The 23,544-nt window shown below is 34.0% G+C and overlaps 1 protein-coding gene and 1 long non-coding RNA gene across 2 annotated transcripts in view; both read right to left on the bottom strand.

The window, feature by feature from the left end:
• The window catches only part of LOC130633180 (uncharacterized), a 63,754-nt gene that overhangs the window by 9,834 nt on the left and 30,376 nt on the right, over positions 1-23,544 (bottom strand). The window lies entirely within an intron of this gene.
• Positions 377-5,652, bottom strand: LOC130633196 (uncharacterized). The gene is made up of 2 exons (XR_008982131.1): positions 3,363-5,652; positions 377-2,189 (listed from the first exon to the last, which is right to left on the bottom strand). It is a non-coding gene; the product is annotated as an uncharacterized LOC130633196 (long non-coding RNA).

Here is a 23,544-nt window from a genome sequence, read left to right as displayed (position 1 = left end):
GCATGTCAGTAATATAACGTATCATTAGGAAAAAGATGGAAGAATTCCAAATTAAAAGTCAAAACTTCTATTTACATGGAACAAAGATGTTCCAAAAAGGCATAAGTATAAAATTTATCTCATTTAAAGAGTCTCCGTAGATTTGATATTCCATTGAAGTTAGGATCAGAGTACAAAAGCTGAAAATAGTTCTAAATAATGTAATTATTATTGGCTATTGTTAAAAAATCATATGGTGAGTTAACAAGATCAACTTTATGAGCAACTGACCGAAAAACCAATAGACGTATGATATCGTTAGTCTTTTTATTAATAGCGGTATTTTGCCTGTTTGTCCGCGAAAAGCGCGTCCTGTTAATTAATCACGAAATTCTTATATCTGCACAAAATACCAAATGCGATATATATTTACCGACTTTGTTTTATTCTCCCGCGTGTAGCATTCAATTGCAACGCCTGATTTTTTTTGAAAAACCAATCCGAGATTTTGCAGCCACGACAAAGGGATGTGTAAAGCAGAGAGCAGTGTTATTACGGCCATTTTGAAAGTTGCGTAACGTTGACGTTGCTAAGTCTGTCCTTGTTTTTTTATATATTTTTACATTGCTTGGAAGCCTCGACTTTCGAATTACAAATCCCACATTAAAAAGAAGATACCATCTTGCAAAGTTGTGAAACATTTTATTGATGAATGCCCTAATGCCTCCGTGCAAAATATTGGGTTTATTATAGTTGATGTTGTGAACAATGGAGAGAATTTAACAAACAGGCAAATTGATAGTTTGCTATTAGATAAAGAAAAATTCTGGATAGGGACACTCGTCACACAACATCAGGGACTTAATGGTTCTCATGACTGGAATAGAACTAAAAGAACAGAAAAATGCAAGTTGTAGAAACCGTGTGTTAAGTTGATAGTAGGATGATGGTGATGGAAACCAGTTTTAAACCCTTGTGTATTTAATTGTATATAATTTATTTTTATCACTATATAAGATATTTTAATTGTTAATACTGTATTGTAAGCGATACTGAAGAAGTCAGTCGATGAACTGACGAAAATTTTAAATAATAAAATCTTTTTACTTAATTCTTGATGTAGTCATCTATCTTGTTGGTTATTCCTATAGCTACAATTTGTGTTCATATATATATATATATATATTTCAAAAATCGAATTTACTAAAACAACTGAATTTTATATGTATGGATTGCTTCTTAATACCGGTAAATTATCTCCGTAAATGTTTTTTCTAAAGACCGAATTTACTAAAAGAACTGAATATCATGGATTGCTTGTATGGATTGCTTCTTAATGCGGGTAAATTATCTCCCCAAACGTGTTTTTTTCAAAGACCGAATTTACTGAAACAATGTGTATGGATTGCTTTTAAATACGGGAAATTCATCCCTAAGCTTTTTTTGTGGTTAATCAAAACAAGCTGAACTATGGATTTGTTCCCTTTTGGCAGCTTTTCCCAATATGCAAAAAAATATTTCAAACGTTTTACACTACGACACAAAATGAAAAATATTCAAAAGGAAGTCGAACGGAAAAATATTTTTAGGCCCTAATTTTTACTTGTCAATTGGACTTTAACTTTAAGATTGCAAAAGTTAAGGCCTGGTTGACAATTGTCTATCTATCAATAATTTTATATTTTAAATTTAACTGAACCACCATGAATTCGTCATGCTTGCTGTGAATCTAGGTTATCGCGACTTTGAGTTTCTTCACTAAAGATAAGATAAATAAAAATGGAACAAATCTTATTCGTTAATACGAAAGGGTTTCTTGAGATTGATAACAACGAACATTCGAGCATTTCTCTAACATGAAAACAGTTAATATGTTCGGACTAACCTTCACTTGTTGTAAAGATTCTTTGTTCTCTAATGCTTTCACCATCGTTTCTGTCGGCAATATCTTTTGTCTGTTCTCTATAAACCATAAAAAAAGCACAACATAGCAATTAAATTGTTATATCCAATTAATTATATTCTATCACGTTGATTTTTGGACTTTTTAACTGAAAGTAATAGTACGTGCAACCCACTACACAACATTACTTTTATATTTTTTTTCAAATTAAACCTCAAATCAAATTTCAAATCTCAAATCAAATTTAATAAAAACTTACCATTGGCTGCCTAACCCAGTATTTTCCTTTTGGCATTACAGCATTTATCTAAACAAAATTACTTAAATAGTTATGTGAATGTTTTACAAAGATTTTCCTAAAAAAAATAAGTTTCCTCAAATAATTATTTTTTAACATAAAAAATAAATGAATGATAAACATTTATCTTATATACATTATATATATATATATAACAGGCAAAGTGGATATGTTCATTTTCCTTTGATCTTACCGAAATTTTCTTTGAAGTAACTGAAAAATGCATGTCTAATATGTTAAATTTTCTGACGTTACGGCGCGACGTCAATAAGACTACTTCAACGTTAATATTCTATATTAAATAAATGAAGCCATTACAGTGCACTTAAAGCTTTGAGGCCAAATAACTTGAAAACGAGGTGGTGACGTCAGTGATTTTTTACCACGTAAGTAACTAGGGACCACCCGGGACCAATTTGGGTAAGTTTCCCAAGCCTGGGTCCCCGAATCCGTTTCGGAATGGAAAGGTTGAGGACGTCATCACAAAACCTTCAAACCCCAATATCTCTGCAACCGCCAAATAACTTGAAAACGAGGTGGTGACGTCAGTGATTTTTCACCACGTAAGTAACTAGGGACCACCCGGGACCAATTTGGGTAAGTTTCCCAAGCCTGGGTCCCCGAATCCGTTTCGGAATGGAAAGGTTGAGGACGTCATCACAAAACCTTCAAACCCCAATATCTCTGCAACCGTTTGTCAAAAGTCCATGTTCCTATACATTTTCTTGATCTGCATTTCAAGATCTATACGATGAATGCATCGGCTGTACGAATTAAGAAATTTTTTGGAACTTTTGGTAGGGACTTTGCTGACGTCAGAAAAATTTTTAAGCCCTTATATCTCCCTAAGCGTTTGTCAAAAACATACGATACCATACATTATTTTGGTCAACGTTTCAACCTCCACACCTTACAGACAACGAATGACTAATTTTAACCAATTTTCTTTTTGTATATGCACTGCTGACGTCGGCAAAAAATCTAAAGCAACCTATTTTTCCATTGTTCTTCTGCCTTAGTGGATTTTCACATGGGCTTTATCAACTAGTCTTGTATAAGTAATCAGCTAAATTTACACTGAAAACACGATTCTTATACAAGCTGGCACTTTTTTCTTCATACAACCCATCACTGCACCTAAATGAACAGGGTCACTTTAGAGAAGGATCATGCAATCATTACATGCAGTCTTTTATGAAGTTTTTTTCCAACAATTTTTTTACTTCTTTATCCACAGAGACTGTAAATACATTCTCAAACACACATAACTTACTCGTAACACACATTATATTGCCATTACAATCTATGGAAATCTATGTATAGTTAGTTAAAAAGCCTTAATGACACTGATTTCTCTTGTGTATTTAGTGTTAGTTTATTTCTTTTAATGGTTATCACTTCTGTTGTCCATCTTCTCTTTAATAATAGCCGTATTCTGTATATTCAAAATGGTTGTGCGCGGCTTTTATCAGAAAATTTTGGGAAAACCCCGCAGAATCAGATTTTTACCAATGAAGGAAAGATAAAGCAATCTGAGCTACGGCCATTTTAAAAGCTGTGGCATTGACGGTTAATCTGTTTTTGTCTTCAAAAAGGTTTTCATTTTTGTTTTTTTACATATTTTTACATGTTAAGATAAATATATTCTCACGTTTTGTAGCTAAGTACAAATCTCAAACCCAAAAATTTCTTGATTTTTGGCTAGGAACGAAGATTTTTAAGGAGCATTCTACAATCAGCTAGCTAGCTAGCCTTAGTTATTACTATTCAGTTTAGTATAACAGCTTTATATCCTAGCCAGTATTATTTATTTTTATGTTAAAGTTGTGTTTACCTAGCTAGCTCCTTAGCTACTTCTGACCAAAAAGTGAAAGTAGCCAAATGCAGTTTGGCTGCAACACAATTCTTAATTCTTATGCTAAATGAAGTTAGGCAGATACCACTTTTATTACTGTTATGAAAACTTATGGTGCAAAATAAAATTGCTGAGTATTTTTTTAACTGAACATGATAACAACAGCGGTTTCCTGGACTTTTTTTAACCGAATTTGCGATGAAGTTCTTTTGAAAAATAGTGTTACGCCTATACTCATGTGTGACATGGTAAATTGGTATTACATCTGTATGGATGTGTCACATTATTTACCCGTACTAAATGGTCAGCTAACACTCACCGGGAACATTATCCGAAAAATAAAAAAGGTTTGCCAGAAAGTTTTTGCTATGACGGGGTAACAACAAATTGTAATCTGTGTTTTTATTTCAGCTTAAGTTGTGGAAAGTTATTTGATAAAAAACATATTACACTGGACACACCATAAAGTTGTGTGCACTTCATTTGATTTACTACATACTACATAACTTTACTAAAGCGCTTTACCTGAATATGTGGCGCAGTTGACGGCTCTTATTAATCACTCATCCGGGTGTTCAACGGCGGGTAACAGTTACCTAGCCTTTTTACAGAGTGTATTCTGTGTTCTGTAAACCAAAGATGCAATGTAGTTTTTTTGAAAAGCGTATTAAGCCTAAAAGCATGTGTGATACAGTTTAGCCAGCTACAACAAAATTCTTAATTAGTAATTCTTATGCCAAAAGCAGGTAGCTACACCAGACTTATTCCGCAAAATAAAATTGCTGAGCGATTTTTTTAGCTGGACGGGCTGTTTTCTGTGTTTTCACCTAATTGGACGAAAACTTTGTCGGACAAAAGTTTTGTCCGACAAAATTTTTCGGACACCTGAAGTTTTCGTCATTTTAGTCCGCGAAAAATTTTGTTCGACGAAAATTTTGTTTATTTTGGATTTTTGTTATTTCTTATTAAAACAAAGTTTGTACAATAAAAAGTTTTCAAATCAAGTGGCAATTCAGTTGAAACGAGGCATTGATCCTGCGGATGTGAAGATTTCCTCAAAGTTGTTAGATTTAAAACCAGTCCACGCTTCCTGAATCGTTCAACTTTACCACTATTTAAGCAACGAAGCAGAAATTATCATCAACGGGTTCGATGCATCTTAATTACAAAAGCTGTTAAAAACGCACAATCTGTTGTGGACATGTTAAAAATCCGGTTACAAGCATTTAAATTCTGTAAGAAGTGAAGGAATGCTTCTGCTGTCCTTCTTCTCTTCTCTTTAATAATAGCCGTATTTTGTCTGTCTGTCCGCGAAAACCGCGTCCTGTTACAGAAACACGAAACACGAAATGCGATATATAAGGGACGGGCGACCCCGTGGATTTTTCCACGGGTTAACGGCTAGTTAATAATAGCCGTCGTCTGTCTGTCTGCCATTAAAGACGCTTCCTGTTACGAAAACATGAAATGCGATATATAAAGGACAGGCGACCCCATGGATTCTTCCACGGGTTAACGACTAGTTTGTAATAATTGCCGAGTTGTTTGGTTTTAAAAGGAATCGTAGAATCGTCCTTTTTCACTGGTGCATGACCGCTCTCCACCACGAGCCTATATCCCACTGACTCAGCCCCTGGCAAACTGTATGGTACTGTCAAAGTACACAAGCTTAAAACAGACGACGTTGCCGATTTACCTCTCAGACCAATCATCTCAAAGGTTGGAACGGCATCATACGAATCATCATTATTATAAAAATCGCTGAATGTTTTAAGGGGGCTGGCAGCACATTTTAAAAAGTCCAAATATGATGGAAATCTTTTAAAAAGTGCCAGCGCCCCTAAAATTCTTAGTGTTTTTATCATATTTTGTAAAAAGAAAACGGAACTGAGTTATCCCTATTGTGAGAACCAAACTTAACTTTGGAATAATAATGGTTTGAACTAATGTTTAAAATATGTAAACACTATAAAAAATATTTCAAAAGAAATAATATATGTTTTCCTTGTTTTAATTTCTTTCGTGTTAATTTCGTAGTCGTTAATTTTGTTCCTTTGGTAATTTCTCTGATAAGGTATGTCATTCTTGATTTTAATTCGGAACGTACCGACTTCTAAATTTAATGAATAGAAAAAGTTTTGAACGATCGTAACTTAACGGATAAACATCGTTTGCCGAGTTATTATTTTAAACAACCCCAAACCACCCTGTCTGCCTGCGTTAAATTTAAAGGTAATATTAAAACAAAACAAACCATATTTTTAATGTTTTTCTTTTTCTTTTTCCACTTTAAATTATGAAGAACGTTGTGAACTGTTATTTATAGCAGTACATTGTCTTCGTCGGCAGAGTTTGTTGCCTGTGGCAAAGCGGCTAGCGCTTACTTGACGGCTAAACAAGAGCATAATGCAGCTAATAAAGGAACTTGATCAAGTCCTCGTTACACAGGCGAGGGCGATATCTGTTGTTAATGTTTTTGCAAACTTGACTTGAAAGTTGTATTTCAAAGCAAGTTATTATTTGTTTACCCTGAGACTATATTTCATAGTGATAAAATCTTTTAAGCATTATTTTCAACGAATTGTGAAAACGTGTGGCTAATTTTGATGGAATATACTGATGCATAAGATAACTTTTAACTCAATTTAGCCGGCAAGTTACATCAATACAATTTCAATGCTTCCCTAAAAACATTTCGAAAGTTAGCTTAATTACTTTTGGTACAAACATTTTTTCTAAACTTTTTTGTCTTCCAGTTACCAACTTTTTTACTCACAGCAAAAAAGAAACAGGAGAAACTAAGGAAAAAAGAAAACCGTGTCCTTTATGGTATATCTTTTCTTTCATTAACACTTTTTGCTTTTAGCGCGCAATCAACTTGCCCGCGCTTCTCTAGAAATTGCTTGAGGAAATCAAAGATGTTTAAAATGCATTTTAGAGGTGATGACTAAAATGAACAATATTAAACTGACAGATCTTTTTTACTTTAAAATCTTCGACCAAAGATGGAACATGGGGTTGGCTATTTTTTACGCATACTTAAATGTCAAATGGGTATTGCTTGCGCTCAGCTCGCTAGTTTCAGGGGCGGCGCCACTAGGGGGCTGGGGGTTCAGCCCTCCCTCTTTGAAAGAGAAAAATAACAGAGCTTTTCTGAAGTCCAAGGTGTGGCCGTTTTACGTTGGCTTCCGTTGCGTTGGCTTGATGTAAGTAAAAAAGCTTGTATGATCTGCTTTTTTCTTTCTTTTTATAAATAACATAACAAAAGAAAACAATATTTACAATTATTTTCTCTAAAGATACGATGCGCATGGACATAATCGAACAAAAAGATGTCACACCCTTACCAAAATAAAGATATTTGTCAGGGCTAAAAAAATTCTCACAACAATTAATTTTTTGTCAGAAGGTTTGATTCCACTTCAAAAACGTTATGAGCATTTCCTTATTCTTTCTGTTTGAGAATGCGCGGGAAAGCAAATCTTGAAAGATGATGTCCGGTTCATTTTATCACAATGTCTAATGTAGAAACTTTACACAGCATAATAACTTGAATAATAAAGGACACTGAAAAAAGAAATTAATTTTAAACAAAAGATTTTAAAACTTCGTAAAACCATCTCGTACAATAAAATATATCGTAAAATTCCTAGAGTAGACATCTGCTAACGTATTTTCCAACTGCACAAAAGGCCACTCCACTAACACTTTCGCGCATTCTTTAAATTTTTCGAACTTTCTTTTTCCAAATCTTGAGACCATGAGTAATAAATACAAGAAATTGCGGAGAAAATCAAAACTGACTTGAAGTATAAGAACTTTAATTAAACTTTCTCATAAAATTTGTCCACTTCTGACACTGGCTAATTTCCAAGGTGAATTTCCATTTAAAAGCGAAAGCGGATCGGAACGGACAACATTAGCGCGCTAATAGCTAAAATTAAATATAACCCTAAACCAACGTAGACATCATAAGACGCGATGGTTAACTTGGGCTTCAACTTGTCCAAATCTAAACAGGGAAAAAAGAAACAATTTACATATTGGCCTTGCAGCATATTGCGAAAATATTGCAGCATATTATTGCCACAATATAGTTACATATAATAGATATTGATACAGTGTGAATTTATGGTAAGTCGTCCACGTATTACTTCCTGAAAAGAAGGAAATATAGTATTCAACATGCGTTAGACCTATGTACGTTCCCAAGCCTTGTAGAGATAATAATGTGCTATTCTCCATAAAGCACATTGTAGTGAGACTTATCAATGTCTGTTGTCGAGTGTAGCAAGCCCTTTCTTTCCTTGTAATACAATGTAGCAAAGCGTAATTTTTCGTAGCGATGTGTAGCAGTACGTTATTTTCTGTAGCAGGCCGTAGTAGAACGTATTTCTTTGTAGTAGAGCGTAGTAGCCTGTAGTAGCATCTGTAGTAGCCTGTAGTAGCTTGTAGTAGAGTGTAGTAGCGTGTAGTAGAGCGTAGTAGAATGTATTTCTCTGTAGTAAAGCGTATTTCTCTGTAGTAGAGTGTAGTAGCGTGTAGTAGAGCGTAGTAGAGCGTAGTAGAGCGTATTTCTCTGTAGTAGAGCGTATTTCTCTGTAGTAAAGCGTATTTCTCTGTAGTAGAGTGAAGTAGCGTGTAGTAGAGCGTAGTAGAATGTATTTCTCTGTAGTAAAGCGTATTTCTCTGTAGTAGAGTGTAGTAGCGTGTAGTAGAGCGTAGTAGAGCGTATTTCTCTGTAGTAGAGTGTAGTAGCCTGTAGTAGCTTGTAGTAGACTGTTGTAGCCTGTAGTAGAGCGTAGTAGAATGTATTTCTCTGTAGTAAAGCGTATTTCTCTGTAGCAGAGTGTAGTAGCCTGTAGTAGCTTGTAGTAGAGTGTAGTAGCCTGTTAAGAAGCGCAGGGGCTTACAGCAGTTAAGCTTCATACAAATAGTTTCAAAAAATATTCTAACTTTTCAGTTAAATTGAACTGGGGAAAACGGTGACTACCATCGCCATGATGGTCTCGCACTATATACAAACGAAAAATTATCTGGACATCTTCCCACAAAACGATTCTTATCAGTACATCAATTGTAGTTGGTAGATAAACAAGCCATGATGGCCGATTCGCCAGTGGTCATCATAATATCAGAGACAAAGAAACAAATTTAGCAGACACGCCTAAATATTCATTCTCAATTTCACATCTTGTGTTTTACTGCGCTTACCCAACGAGACATGATCAGTTTGTTTGAGTCTAACAGAATACATCACAAGCAATGTATGTTCCAAATACCAGTAGTGAAGGCGAGTGATCAGTATTACGTAAGAGATACGGTTGTTTCCGTAAATTAGACCCTTGATAAAAATTTAGAAAAAAGCTCCTGTTTCTAGAAGCAATCCATACATCTCAGATTCAGTTGTTTCGGTGGATTGGGCCATTGTTAAGCATTCAGGAAAAAACTCCTATTTCTAGAAGCAATCCATATATCACAGATGCGGTTATTTCGGTAAATTGAGCCATTGATAAACATTCAGGAAAAAGATCCTGTTTCTAGAAGCAATCCGTACATAATAGAATTACTTGTTTCGGTGAGCTAGGCCATTGATAAAAATTCAGGAAAATGGTCATGTTTCTAGAAGCAATCTATACATAACAGGTTCAGTTGTTTTGGTGAATTGGGCCTTTCATAACCTTTTAGATAATACTTTTTGACATTCAATTTTGGCCGAAATATAAAATTTCAGAACAAAAGTTACCGAATTTGGCGCTTGTCTCTGATAATATCAGTTAAACGCTCCATGTTTCTCTTGTTTCGTTCAATTTTGACAATATAAAACGAAATTTTAGACCAAAAATCACCGAAGTCGGCACTTGTCTATGCCATTATCAATTAAGCGCTCCATGTTTCTCTCGTTTCGCTTAATTTTGGCCGGAAAATGAAATGTGTCTAAGGTATTGTCACATATACGAACTCTACTTGTCTTGTTTCGATGAATTAAGACCTGAATACTTTTGTATATGCCGATTATCTCTTGGTTGAAAGAAACCTTTTTTTGTTTCACAACATTAAAACTTGTTAACGTATACCGGAACAAAGTTTCGGCAAATATGTATCACGCCGTCTTCGCTAAGGATTAATCTGTTATGCTTTCGAATATAGAAGAATCCGTTTTTTGTCAAACAATTGTTAATATATATTGAACGATTGTAGTTTATAGTTGTAGAGTCTTGATGAAATCTAGTAGTGTTTGTGTATTTCACAGACTAAAAGCTACTTTCTAAAAATATGCTCATGCACTACGAAAGTCAAAACAATTAGCATCCGTGGCATCACAGAATGTTTCACAAGAAGATTGCTACTTCTTTATGAATTGCTTTTTGTTAATATAGGAAGTTTTTTTATGATTACTTCAAAAATAATATGATCAAGCTTGTGGTCATCCTTTTTAATATATTACATAGGGAATGATATTTTGAGACATTCACTTTTCGCCCATTGTGATTGATTTTAATTTATTTCCACAAATGAATATGTATAATACAGTGTCACGTATGAGGTGTGCTAGTTTTACGTATATTATACGTCTTGTATTATTCTAAGAAGCAATTAACTACTTGTTAAAAAGGAAAAATATATATTCTACAAATAGTTGAAATATAGTATAGAGCTAATAGTTTTTCTCTTCTTGATTAAAGTAGAATGAAAAGTCCTTGCAGGCTAAAAGATTTCGGAACAAATTCAATTTATTTCATTCCCTTTATAGTTCAGAAACATACTTTAATGACTTGACACAAGTTGATAATATAAATTGACTAGTCGTTGATTAGTCGCCCGTCCTTTATATTTACCTGTCGCAGCAAAGTGGATAAAAACATATCGCATTTGATATTCGTGTTTCCGCAACATCATTTTCTAACTCAGCGGGGGGTCCGCGCAGAGACAGACAGACGACGGCTATTATTATAGAGACTAGTCGTTAGCCCGTGGAAAAATCCACGGGGTCGTCCGTCCTTCAAATTAACCCGTTGCAACAAAGTGGACAGAAATATATCGCATTTGGTATTGATGCGCATTTTAAAAATTCGTGTTTCCGTTACGGGACACGGCTTTCGCGGACACACAGACAGACAGACGACGGCTATTATTAAAGAGATTACAAACAATAGAACATACTGTGTGAAATGAGTAAGAAGGATAAGAAGGAAAACGAAGGAGGAAAAAGCCCGTTTAAACAAGATTTCGGATACGATACGAAATCTTAAAAAAATATGTAATCCCGGAAAAGAGCTATGGTAGTTCAAATAATAAATACAGACGATAAGAGCTAAATTATTCCGGGTCACTGTCTGAGCCGGACAGGGAAAAATCGCTTTCACTGTCACTTTTTTGTCAAATCATCTTCATTATCTATAGCAGATATGTTTTGATCAATGGTAATAACACCAGCAATTCCTGACACCCTTCCAACAGTTGCCTTTCCGCGAAGTCCATGCCTTCCTTTAGGATTAACCTTTTCGCCATTGGTAAGCACTGAAATATAAAAAAATGTCATAGAAAAGCATTTGAGAAACCATATCTAATCCTAAGTTTTAAAACTGCAAGAGCTGTTGTTAAGATAAGATAAGAGAAGCACACAATAAAGAAGAATCCTGAACATTTGACAAAACCAAAAAAAAATAAATATAAATATAAACTAGCACAATTAGGCAAAAGAAGCATTCAGCATACCTCATTCGCATAAAAGTTGAAGCTATTGACATCTATCTCATTTTCCAATTATACTGTAAAAAAGCCAGTAGCTAGACATTTCTTTTTTGAGTATGCTGACTTCTTCTTCACATCTTTTCAACAACTGATTTTCGTTGTCGCCACTATTTTTTAAACCCTACAGTACCTCAACCCGACTGTTTTCACAATGAGTGTAAAATCATGATATATGAAGTGTCAAGAAATGTAAAAACAATTCTACTTACCATCAATCTCTGTATTTTCCATCCATGGGAAATCAAAATCACTGTCTTCGCCAGACTTCTCCTCAACACGAGGTACACCAATGTCCCCGCAATGGTGTTATAACATTTCATGAAGTCTTTATCAACGTCTCCACAGATTTACATACTATGTAATTCAATCCTCCTTTTATTATCTGCCTTCTTTGTTTCTTGTTTGTCCTTATATGCATTGCTTCTGCCCATGAAATAAGGTGTCGTTGTCCTTTTCTCTTGCTGTTGTTATTTTCAAGTTTTTCACGGAGCAACTTTTCCATTTTGCTAGCAGGATAATTCTTTGTTGAGATCCACTCTAGATCTTTTGCATGAAACAAGAAGATATATTCAGATGATAGAATATATCTTACCTACTTTAATCATAGAAACTTTGCAAGATTGAATTGAATTGAAGAAAACGTTCGAAAAGTGAATTTAAATTTCATGAAATAGATTTTCGCAGTTTATTGTTTTTCACTTTCATATTAGAATCTTGATTACCTGTAAATAAACATTACCTACGTCCCCTAAACGACTATCGTGCAGAGAAACGCACAGTTCTGTGAAAAAACGAGTCTGTCTAGCCACAAATTTAGCCAGGAGACCCAGCGTTTTCCCTTCAAACCGCCTTTATGATCAATTTTTTCTTTCTCTATCAAAGAAAGCTTAAATAACTAGGCTAGTCATAAAGTATGATATGAAATGTTATGGATGGTTGAGCTGGCTATCCTGGCTACAGACTCAGCCTAGTGTAAGTGGCGGCTTCTCAAGTTTGTAGATGCCTGATGATGACGTTAATAAATAAATCTTAGTGTTATATTTCCTTGTTTGAAACAGGGAAGAGGATGGGAACAAGGATGCAGTAGTCCGTAAACCGCGGAACGCCCTGCAGTGCAGCGGATAGACGCAGCAGTGATGCGCTCCGTCCTGACATAGTCACCAGGTCTCTATATTATATGGATTCTCGGATCTCCCGAAAAAATCATCAATATATCCATTTTTCATACATATGGTCAATATATCAATATTTAGAAGCCCGTTCATTCCAGTGCATATGGACATAATATCAATTCTACATTATCGATATATTGTCCGTTTTTTATAGTGAGTATGTTGTAAAAACAAAGCCCTTAGAAGTCAAAAATGTCTTAAGGAGAACATTTTAAACCTTGTCAAAACCCAACAACTTTACTATTCAAATCTGGCTGTTCAAATCTTCGTTGTCGAACCATTAAAAAGCAATGTAAAGAGCCTTAACTTTTGATTAATCACGGTAGAAAAATTCGAAGAGCTTAAATTTCTGATTTGTTTCCATTTTAAAAAAGCAGCAAAAGATAAATAAGAATCTCCTCCATATCGTTACTTATCGGTACTGGCTTGGATAGAACTTGATGATGTGGTTACAAAAGACTGGGTAACAAAGCGTACGGCGGTTCTTATGATCAATGGCAATTAAAAATAATTAAAATACCGGAGATTAATGTAGCTTATTCTATTACACCGCAATTTTGCACACAAAAAGATAGAATAAGTGTATTACTGAATGAATCACAAATTTTGAATTGATTTGGATTATTGTTTGTTGCAGTATGAAACTAATTACTGCACACCATGTTGTTCTTTAATTTGAACTACCACCTTTTAAAGATGGATTGGATTCGAACCAATAACTTTCATAGTCTTGCAACAATAGACTTAATTTACTTGGAATTCACAAAATTCAATGTCACTTCAAATAAAAACACATCATAAAGCTTGTTGTTACAAAATTAATTGTGAGTTAAAAACCGTAGCTAAGTATTACAGGTTTGTTGAAACTGTTGTCTCCTTGAATTAACAAACTTTAGACTTTCGCCAAATTTTTTTCTAAAGTAAAGGGTGTAGCCACCTATCTGAAAACTTTCTTTTAGCCAACTGGTTTTCGGCTATTTTCGCTTTTTAGCCAGACTTTTTTAAAAATTCACGTTAATTTAATGTCCCTTATTAAAGTGTAACGTAAATATCCAGGACGTTTAAAAAGCTACTAGTTGTATTTTTCTGACATCGCAACAGCGATTATAGCCAGGGACGAGGTTGTATTATTATAACCTCGCTACGGACGACGTTGTACTTATATAACATAACACAAGTTCAGCTGGGAAGAGGCCAGGGAAGTGCTGCAGAAAGTTAGTATGTATCACCATGCTCGGCAGCATGGCTGCATGTATTAATGTAACTGTGTCTCTTTTATTACTTGCAGAGTAATTAATTACCCAATGGGTTATGGCATATGCTCGTCATTCATAAAACAACGCATCCATCCATACCGTACCGTACGCATTTAATTTTTGCAACGTGAAATTCATCGTTAAACAAATTTTGAAATTCTGGTTAAATACTAAGAATTAAAACGCAAAGGCCTACTAAATATCTCGATTAACATTTAAGGTCTTTTTTTATCACATGAAATGTGTACAAGTGTTCTAAATTTTAACGAGTTTGTTCGGAAACAAAAAAGCAAGGGGAAACTTTATTCTAGTCAGTACACAAGCAAGCGAATTGAATTAAGTAATTGGGAAAGATGTCCTATTAGGGTAAATATTTAGGCAATTAGCCTGGCACATCCACACCTACACATACAATACTGAAAACAAAATTTAGGAAACCATTCCCGCAATATATACGATATTGAATGTTTTGTGAAGCTAAACAAGGCAAATCTTATTCTGATTAAAAAACAATTAGACAAGTAGCGAAACCTATCAATTCATCATTAAAAAAGTATTTTGGGGAATAATCTTACGCAATATAAAAAAAAGAACAGAATAAAAAACGGTCCAACGATCACTTTTTTCTACTCACAAATCGAAAGGGCGAGTAGCACGCGCGTGCGTATATCATTGCATGTGCATACATCAAAGATTTTGTTAAAGCTCTCTCGAACCTTGTAGGAAGAAGCTCGTACCAAATGAAATGTTCAATGTTCTAGCAAGCGAATAAAAAAGCCTTTCTTCTACTTTGTAAACAGGCAAGGGAGCAAAAGATCCTGACATACAACTTAAAAGATATCTGATAAAAACGCTATCGCGAAAGGTGAAGTATTAAATCTCTTGGTCGGCCAATTCGAGAAAAGACTTTATTCCACTCAGAAAACAGGCACGGGAGTGTTAGACCTATCCATACATCATTTGAAATGAGAATTTTGGAAGTTGCCTTTCACGCTGAATATAATGTTAGATATCCATCCATGCACTACTAAAAAGGAGATTTAGCTAGTAAGCGAATCAAAAGCGAAACTTTATTCTACACCACAAAGAAGCAATCAAGAAAAAGACCCTACCATATATGTCTAAAAACACTTCATTCCACTCCGATAACAATCACGCGCGATAATATCAGATGTCCTAGCATGTAAATTCACGGGAAGACTTTATTCCACTCAGTAAGAAGCAGGAACAAGGGGGACCGATCCATACCACCATACAATATTAATAGGATATTTTGCAAAATACCTTCAGGCGGAAAAACATACAGCATGTCCTAGCAGACCTGTGTATACAAAATTAGTTCTACTCAGTAAACAACCAATCAAATGAGAGATCCATCCATACCTTATAAAAATAGAGATTTTATCAATATACATGCATCATTTGAAAAACGCATTTTTTGATCTTACCCTTCGCGCGAATTAAAATATTTAGCACGCCAACCTTAGATGTTCTAACAGCTCAATTCACGGAATACTTTATTCGACGCAGTAAAAATGAAGAAATGTGGGACACCTATCCATACATCTATCAAAAGAGAGATATTGAAACAAGCAGTAGAGTTGAATAACTATCCATACACAAATAAAAACGATATTTTAGAAAAATACTTGTGTGTATCATATGTTTTTTTTGCTGTTCATAGGAAGCAGTGTAATGTGATTTTGAACTTTCAATATTTTTAAAACTAAAACCTTATGACAAAAATGATAAAAATGTATATGGACTTTTTTTGTTCGTAGCTGTTAGAAAAACTATTGGAGGGACATAGTTATTAATATAGTGTAACTAGCTAAATAAAATCGAGTTATGACTGTTATGGTTGCTACGAAGTTAAGTTATATTCTGCTGTCCTAGGCCCGTTCTTAAGGCTCTCTAGCCATTGAACGCTACGACTTTCTCATAATAACCGGTTGAAAATAGCTATTAGGTAATAATAGTATGAATAGAATTTGATTTAGCTAATATTGGGTATATTTTGACTCCTAAAAAGAAATAGTACTCTAGCATTTTTTTTTTTTTTGCAAAACAGTAAAATTTGTTGAGTTATTTCTAAAAGGTTTTAGTAATTCTAATAGACTAAGGCATTTCACAAGATAGTTAGCGTATTGCTCTGAATAGACCCGTCATCATGCTCCATCCATACTACACGAAGGTAGCATAGAAGCACACAGTATGTTACAAAAAAATTATGGTCCTTTTTTGAACATTATATTTAATTAAAACGTATATACAGTTGACTCTCTCCAATCCGAATCTCTATTATCCAAATCTTTAACTATAATCCAAACAAATTAAAAATCAGCGTCGATTTTCCTTAAGAAACTCTCATAATCTACTTTCTACTATCCGACTCTCTGTAATCTGAAAGAGAATTATCCCCCTTGAGATTCGGATTAGAGAGAGTCAACTGTACATACATTTCAATAAAATAATTTGTTATAATTTTTCTATACCGAAATATCGCCGCTTTATTAAAAGAAAAATGCTATTCAGTTGATGTCGACATAAGTATGATATATAAAGGTAGCAGAACTACTTTAGGATCCACTGACAGAGATGCGAAAAGGTTAGATGAAAAGACTGATCGACTTCCTCGAACACATATGCATATAGACTTGATAAGCGCAAAACAAATGTTACGTCATATCCATGCCGAAAGTTTTAAAAAATGTTGTTTACGCTTTTCAGAAATCATTTCGGAAAGCCGAGTATAGAACTTTTGACACACGCGACCCATTCCGCCACACACGGATATCGCTAGTGGCGTTAAAGTTTCATGCTCTACTTGCAAAATAAGTTTATTGTAATTTTTCTTTTTTTCCTTTTTATTTACATCATATGCTTTTGGTAGCACACCTTCGCATCTAAAAATGCCATTTGACCAGTGTTCCAAAAGCCTCTTGTGCATACATAACTCTCGATTCCTGAGAAACATTCGCTGTCCACTGGCTCAATGGCTCACCAGGTAACTGTTGTAGACACGGTTCAATGCGTACATCATGACAAACCTCTTTTAGTTACATCCCAGTGACATTACGGATTTCATTGTCTAAGCGAAAGGAAGCCACATTATTTGCATGACAAAGCATGATCAATTGTGAACTTGAAATTCGAATCTGAGCCCAGAAGCATAGCTTGTTAATTGTGTATCTCTCGTTCCTTGAAGGTAGTCAGTCAACTAGATACACTGCTTCCTGGTTGATATCGTTCAGTCTGATTTCCTGCTTACACATTTCACTTCTGACATGATCAAGAATGACACTAATCTTAGCAATTTATTTTGTTTGATTGTTTTTTCTTTTGTTTCAGTTCTGGATCTTCTTCATATTGTCGAGTCTGTTTTTTTATTTGTTTACCAAGATATTCAGTTATTTGTGATAAGTTTTAGAATATTCGTAAGACGACCAAGTTTAACCGGGAGTGACAGCAGTTGTCTCTCGTTATTGTTTACTTTAATACCTCCCGTCAGTGCTGGTATTAATTCGAATTAATAACTACGAGTACTTCTTCCAATAATTATATATGTGTGGTATGTTCGCATACAGTATGTTAATTTATGCTTGTAGCCAGCCACTGATAAAACAACTTTATGTCCCTTGCGACTCTGTTTTAGCAATTTTACTCAGCATCTTTAATTCATTAATCCAATCTTCTACCTTATCCAAAATATATCCACCTTTCAAGCTTCTTGAACCAATTACATTATTACATTATTACCAATTACATGTTACAAACTGCGGTGTGATAAATTAGTTTCCTCAAAAAATTATTTTTTTAACTAAATTTTACTTATTGGATTTGATTTTCACATGGCAACTACAATCATGTTCATAATAGTTTTGGAAAAACCACTTTCCCCCTCCCCCCACTCTTCAGTGTTGGTTGGAGGTCTTTTCCAGAGTCGCCGGCAGTATTTTGGGGCACAAATCAACACAAAATCAACACTGACTGTTGGGGGAGAGGGGGGAAACTCTGAAAAAAGCCTCAAAAGCCGTTTTTCCAATAATTTATGAACATGATTGTAGTTATAGCTCAGCAAAACCTGAATAACTGAACGTATATCCCGAGTAAATTAAAAAATTTCCTTCTTTCATTTCTTTTCTTATAGTTACCTCTTTTTTTGAAACATTTGTTTGTAAAATTTTTTGAATTGATTTGCATTATTGTTTGTTGCAGTATGAAACTAATTACACACCATGTTGTTCTTCCATTTGAACTACCACCTTTTAAAGATGGATTGGATTCGAACCAATAACTTTCATGGTTTTACAACAATGGAAATATTTTTTAAATAACATAACACAGAAATACAAAAGGTCACACATAGTATCAGTATTTACACAAAACTAATTTTGTTACCAGAAAACTTCCTTGTCCCACTCTTCCAAGAATCATTTTCATCAAAGTTTTTTTTGGTTTTACCTGCATTAGAAATACAAAAAAACAAACAAAAAAAACAGCAAAAATTACCACCAAATTGATTAACATAAAAAGCAAAGTATAAATTAGAACAGAAAAATCCCGAGAAGAGTTGTGAACAAAAAACATTGCGCATCATCATTAAATTAAAACAACAGAAATTTATCTAGTTTTTAAAATCATTACACTGTAAAACTAATTCCACCACTCCACGACTGTTATAAATTAAAACAGGATGTAAAAGTTTCAGAAATTGCTTATTCAATTTTTCAGCATAAGTCGCAATAAAGCCTTGAGGTAGGAAATTAGCTGACTGAAAAGAGGGATATACTTCAACTTAGGGGTATTTCAACTGGCAATATTACCTGTACATATAACATCCCTCCTGAAAGTCAATATACTGAATAAAAATTTGACTACTTATTTGAATAATTATGGTACCAAGTTAGCAGTATCTCTACACTGTCTCAGTTTAACAAGTATTGTACAGATTTCAGACATGTCTAGCCTAGTTAAAGGGGAACTCCAGTAAAAATCACTTTTCTTTTTTTTGTTTGTTTTATACGTACTCAGAAAAGCATAAGAAATCAAAAAAAAACTTACTTTACTTGTTTTTCTTATTTAAAATTGTTGTACAAGCCTTCGCATATTCAATTTTTTTCTCATAAAAAACAGACAGGCGCGATTTCATTACGGACCGGACCCGATTATAAATAATGACATCACATCGTGCAGAAAGTTTAAGCGAGCGCATGTTAAGACCTATAAATACAGCTTACATTAAATCGCTTTTTGTATGTAATTTACGTTTAAATCTTTAAAAAATGGTTAGTTGCTCTGTGTTTCTATGTACCGATCGATCAGAGAAGTGTAAAGAAATAAGTTTTCACAGAATCCCGTCTGTGAAAAAAATAGAACTCAAAAACGGCTAAACAAAATACGTTGTGCAGGTGATCTACCAAGCGATCAAAGTTTTTATATTTGGTTGGCGCACTTCACAGATAGTTCTTTTAAAAGATATCTGCAGGAAATAAACTTCCATATTAAGATACTCTGCTACTTTGTAAAAATGCCATTTTAGCTAGTGAACGCGATTAAAGTTTCTCATTTCTTCTTATCTCAATATTTGTACTTATATCCACAGAACTCAACCAAATAACGTTTTGTACATTTTTATATTAAATAAGAGAACATTATACGAATTTCCAATACAAACACCGACAAAAAAGCTTTCTAGTTACACATGTATCTTTCGTAGCGCTCAAGTTTCTATTCTTTGTTTTTCAAAAAAGAAGCTTTTTTGATGGAAGGACATGGCAAGTATTTTCAGGAGGTAAATGTACCCATTTTCTTCAATCTTTGTAACTTTATAATGGCTGCATGTAATGCTGATAATGCAGTTTCTAAAACAGCTTTGTCAAAACAACCACTTGTAAGTCAGTAGCTTCTGCAACACATTTATGACTTACCATAATCATAAGATTGATTTTTATTTATACAATAATAATACCCCGTTTTACCAACTTATCTAGCCCGAACATATTGATTTTATATCACGCATTTCAATGGTACTCCATCACGGAGAAAATTTTAACGTTACATAAAATTTGTTTACATTTGTGCGCAAAAAAGCGCGTGCAGAGGAAAAATATTGCTGAACTGTAAAAAAAAATAAATTGGCTTGTAAAGTATAAAAGATTTTTTAATGAAGCAAATGATAAAGTTTTTTGACGAAAAGAATGTTAAAAAAAGCGATTAAGTATATTTATTTCTTAAAAAAAATAAATATTTTGCTAAGAACGTTGCTTGAGCCAGTAAAAGACACCTCATCACTTTGCATCATTATTAATTTCTCCCTTGTGAGACAGAAGAGGTTCGAAGTCGTGTGGCTGTAGCTTTGTAAAGTCTTTCTCATGAAGAGAATTATCCGATTCTATGTTTTATATAACATTTTTTTTTAAATATTTTTTTTTCACTGGAGTGCTCCTTTAACTAAGTTTTCTTTGAGATATTAAAATTGAGTTTTTTATATAATAATTTTTCAGTGCAACCCGAATTAAAATCAACCAATATGCATAAAGCCAGCATGGCCACATCTAACATTAAAGAAGAAAAGATTTCCCAATAATGATCACGTGAGCAAAGAACAATAGAAGTTTTTGCCTTAAAGTATTGTCCAAATTTCTTTCATACAAGACAAAAAATATCTTCAGATCAATTGTATTTCAAGTGGCAAAAAGTATTCCTACTACTAAGTGAACACACAGCACTATTTGTCTTTCTTTAAAAAATAAGCTTACTCAAAATAATTAACAAAATTCAATCTAGCTCAGGCTACAGAAATATAATTATATGCTTAACTCAGATATCTTTGAATAGATGACGTACACTGTCTCTTTTTTTCAAAAATAAATATAAATGTGCCAGCTCTTTCAGAACATGTATTCAGTATGGAATTAGCTGCATTTCATGTTGGTGGAAATTATATTTAAAAAAATATTCTCTTTATATAAAAAATCAACCCTGGCCTACTTTTCCACCACATCAGATTTTAAAAACTAACGTTTTCCTCAAAAAATTATTTTTTAATCTTTTTATAAAATTATTATTCAGCAGATAATTGAAAAAAAAAACACCAATTTAAACTTTTTAATAGGAAATTTCCACAGTTAATGTGTACTATTAATAGCATGGCTTTCCAATGAATGGCAGTAATAAGTATTATGACAATCAACAGCGCAAGTTATTGTTGCCAGAAATTGTATACTGGAAAGAATCAATTTTTATATGTAAATTATACCTATTATCATCATTTTCCTCAAAAAGTTATTTTTTGGTCCTATAACAGCAGATCACTGAGAATTTACGGAACTAAAAATCTTGTGGTAACATTTTTAAAATTAAAAATCTTGATTTTGTAAACATTAAACGCACAAATCCTAACAAATTATAATTTTTTTAAAAATAAATTGGAATGATCATCTGTTTTAACCCTATTCGGTCCGGGGTTTTTCGCACAAACTATGACTGGGGGGGGCGGATTCCGATTTAAAAATGCCACTATCTGCTTGAAATATAATTACTTTTGTTCTAGAGCGAATTTTTACATTCTGTTTGAAGTTTCTGAAAGCTAAATAAAAGTTATTTAACATATCTTCCGGTTTTTACATGGATCGGATAAAAAATTGCCAAAAATTTCCAGAAAATCCGTTTTTTCCGATTTTCGGGTAAAATCCGACAAAATCGGGAAATCGAATTAGTCACGTGTTCAAATTATTCCAAATGATTCTTCTTGATAAAACAAAGTTGTGTTGCAAGTTTCAAGTTCTAAGGATAATCCTAACAGGAGTTATTATATTTTCCCCATTATAAGGATTTCATAGAGATTTTTAGGAGTAGTTTCGAGTAATGGCCAATATCAAAGCCTCTGAAAGGTATGGGACCTAAAAAATTAGCATGCAGGTGTCTAATAGATAAATGTTAAAACTCAGTAAGTATCATAGCCATATAACAAAGCAATCAGGAGTTATTAAAAAAAAACCGTCAGGGGGGGTTAAAATTTCAAAATATAGGTCTATACTTCAAGTTTAAGTATTTTCCAGGTTATTTGAAACCCTGGTTTGTGTAAAGGAGGAAATCTCGAGGTTACTTGTGGGGCCGTAGATTAGTGGTTATAGCTCTCGTACTCTGACCGGGGCTCGATTCCTCTTGATGGAGATTCAACATGGGTGAGTGAATCTGAATGTTACCATAGCCCCGGTTTAATTGGTTACCAGAAGTTCAGAATAAAAGAAGTGAAGTTTATTCAAAAGAAATACCACAGCCCATTTATCTTTTATCATTCAGCACAGTGGGTGTTCTTTTTAACTTACTAATTACAGGCTTTTTATTAGTAGCTAGCTAAACATTGGCTTTATAGTAAAAATAAATATACAGCTACTTTACCACCGAAAGCCTCAATACAAGCTGGAATTCAGAATTGACAGTTCTTTATGCATTTCAAGCCTTCAAAGAGTGGAAACACTTTGAACGATAGCTGGCATCCAAATTACATAAGGCGGACGTCACAAATATCGGGTGTTAGAGTCATTTGAGCACCAAAAATAGAGTCGGTCGGTAGATCGGCGAATGATAACTCAAAATTTCAAAAAATTTTATCCAACCATCCAGCCATTAACGCGCGCCATTAAATCGCCGATATTTAATGATAACTTTGGCATCTCCGGCAGTTTCCGCGTGAACACTTTTCACATTTTAAAGCGAAGCACAACAATCGCTGCAATCGCTGTGGAGAGACAACAAGCGTATAATATTTTTTGTCATTTTAGTTTTTCCGACTCAGTATATCAAAAATTTCGATCAAAAATTAGGGTCAGTCGGGTGACTCTAACACCAAATATTTGTGACGTCTGCCTAATCATTAATAAACAAATACTGACCGGTTTTGATAACGTACTGTGAAATACAAAGCCTGGCTCAAAAGTACAGACCAAGCTTGTGAGGTCTGTGCCCCTGACAAATGGCTTTGTATTTTACAGGGCAGAATCAAAACCGGTCAGTAGCCATTTTATAGCTGAAATCTATTCTCATCTTTAAAACAACAATCAAATTTTGCACATGATTAGATGGAATACCAATACATGGAATCACAGTCCTGATATTTACTTGCGCACGCATCTAAGTGATTATGTAATGCCCGATGCGCACGCAGAAATGGAGGTAAAAATGTAAACAAACTAATCAGAAAAGTTACCTCAATTTCTGCGCGCGCAGGAAAAATACGGCACTATAATTGAGTGTATGGCAAATTTTAATCCACAACTACTTAAATTAGAATGTACAGTTCAAATTTTAAAGGGAGAAGA

The sequence above is a fragment of the Hydractinia symbiolongicarpus genome, chromosome 1 (assembly GCF_029227915.1).
Source record: "Hydractinia symbiolongicarpus strain clone_291-10 chromosome 1, HSymV2.1, whole genome shotgun sequence".
NCBI lineage: Eukaryota > Metazoa > Cnidaria > Hydrozoa > Anthoathecata > Hydractiniidae > Hydractinia > Hydractinia symbiolongicarpus.
Note: the sequence above shows the minus strand (reverse complement) of the source record. Positions and strands in the feature narration are given on the sequence as shown.